This window comes from Xyrauchen texanus, unplaced genomic scaffold, assembly GCF_025860055.1.
Source record: "Xyrauchen texanus isolate HMW12.3.18 unplaced genomic scaffold, RBS_HiC_50CHRs HiC_scaffold_868, whole genome shotgun sequence".
NCBI classification, from domain to species: Eukaryota; Metazoa; Chordata; class Actinopteri; order Cypriniformes; family Catostomidae; genus Xyrauchen; species Xyrauchen texanus.
The window spans coordinates 7,662-10,000 of record NW_026266872.1 but is presented as its reverse complement, the minus strand read 5'-3'; the positions used below and the strand labels follow the sequence as shown (position 1 = coordinate 10,000).

The following is a 2,339-nucleotide window of genomic DNA, read 5'->3' as shown; positions in this document are numbered from 1 at the left end:
GCAATGGAATGCAAGCATGCGTCCTGTCTGAACGGCCCCTTGATATGTCTGCCTGCACACACACACACACACACACACACACACACACACACACACACACACACATGGTTTAGTGTGTCTCACCGTCTCTTCCTGTCCGGGTCCGAGAGGTCTGAAGCTCCAGGACACGGTGATAGTTGACAGTTTGACCGATGCTGAACTCTGAAAGGTGCATTTGAGACGCACGCCTGTACCGTTCACTGCTTCAACATTACCTGACGTGTACACACGTATACCAACAACACACACGCAACCTACAGACGGACACACAGACAGAGATAGACACATGATCTGTATGCAGCAGGGCTGTAAATGTTTTGCTGGTATAGTGATGTCAAAAGTACCGGTACTTTGGTACGAAGTCGGCACTAAAATATAAAAGATATCTGCAGTACCGGTGGTACCGAACCCCGACTCAGTACCGCGGCTGTCTGACTTGATATCAACCGAATGCGCATCACGCAAATTTGACATAATGGTTTGATTTGACATCAATTCAAAATCGTGACATGTCCTAATGTGATTGTTAAACAGCATAACGAAATGTCTTCACGTGAGCCTCGCGCTTTGCGTTTGTAGTGGGACCACCCCTGAGAAGACTGCAATCTTATTATTCCTTTTCTGCTCTTTCTCTTCCCAATCTGAACGCCCATTCCCAATGCACTCCAAGTCCTCATGGTGGCGTAGTGACTGCCTCAATCCGGGTGGTGGAGGACGAATCTCAGTTGCCTCCGTGTCTGAGACCGTCAATCACGCGCATCTTATCATGTGACTTGTTGAGTGTGTTACCGTGGAGACGTAGCGCGTGTGGAGACTTCACGCTATTCTCCGCGGCATCCACACACAACTCACCACACGCCCCACCGAGGGCGAGAACCACATTATAGTGATCACGAGGAGGTTACCCCATGTGACACTACCCTCCCTAGCAACCGGGACAATTTGGTTGCTAAGGAGACCTGACTGGAGTCACTCACGTGTGGTGAGTTGTGTGTGGATGCCGCGGAGAATAGAGTGAAGCCTCCACATGCGCTCACGCCTCCACGTAACACACTCAACAAGTCACATGATAAGATGCGCGGATTGATGGTCTCAGACGCGAGGCAACTGAGATTCGGCCCTCCACCACCCGGATTGAGGCGAGTCACTACACCACCACGAGGACTTGGAGCGCATTGGGAATTGGCCGCTACAGATTGGGAGAAAAAGTGGAGAAAATAAAAACTCATACTGTGGCATTCCTAATCCGACAGGTAAAGCTTCCATCAGACGCCAAAATAAAAGCTGGAAGAAACTAAGACTGTATTGTAAAATGTAATATTCACTGCAGTAATAATAATAATAATGACGATTAATAAAGCTAAAAATAAAATACAAAATTTACATTGTCGATTCATGAAGTCTTCAAGAAGTTTTGTCAGGGCTTCTCCAAATGACCTGAACAAAATGTGCCTTTAAAATGCCCAAATATCAGATTATGTTTTTTAACGTCACACTATTGTGGCTGTTTGAAGAAACGGGGACCTACATGTTGGTTACATTTACATTTATGCATTTGGCAGATGCTTTTATCCAAAGTGACTTACAGTGCACTTATTACAGGGACAATCCCCCCGGAGCAACCTGGAGTTAAGTGCCTTACTCAAGGACACAATGGTGGTGACTGTGGGGATCAAACCAGTGACCTTCTGATTACCAATGTATTATACAGTGCACTTATTACAGGGACAATCCCCCCGGAGCAACCTGGAGTTAAGTGTCTTACTCAAGGACACAATGGTGGTGACTGTGGGGATCAAACCAGCAACCTTCTGAGTACCAATGTATTATACAGTGCACTTATTACAGGGACAATCCCCCCGGAGCAACCTGGAGTTAAGTGTCTTACTCAAGGACACAATGATGGTGACTGTGGGGATCAAACCAGCAACCTTCTGAGTACCAATGTATTATACAGTGCACTTATTACAGGGACAATCCCCAGAGCAACCTGGAGTTAAGTGTCTTACTCAAGGACACAGTGGTGGTGACTGTGGGGATCAAACCAGTGACCTTCTGATTACCTTATGTATTATACAGAGCACTTATTACAGGGACAATCCCCGAGCAACCTGGAGTTAAGTGCCTTACTCAAGGACACAATGGTGGTGACTGTGGGGATCAAACCAGCAACCTTCTGAGTACCAATGTATTATACAGTGCACTTATTACAGGGACAATCCCCGAGCAACCTGGAGTTAAGTGTCTTACTCAAGGACACAATGATGGTGACTGTGGGGATCAAACCAGCAACCTTCTGA

At 46.6% G+C, this 2,339-nt stretch overlaps 1 pseudogene; it reads right to left on the bottom strand.

The window, feature by feature from the left end:
* LOC127642821 (myelin protein zero-like protein 2) overlaps window positions 1-513 on the bottom strand; it is a 1,287-nt pseudogene extending 774 nt beyond the window's left edge.
* Between the last annotated feature and the right edge of the window lie 1,826 nt (window positions 514-2,339).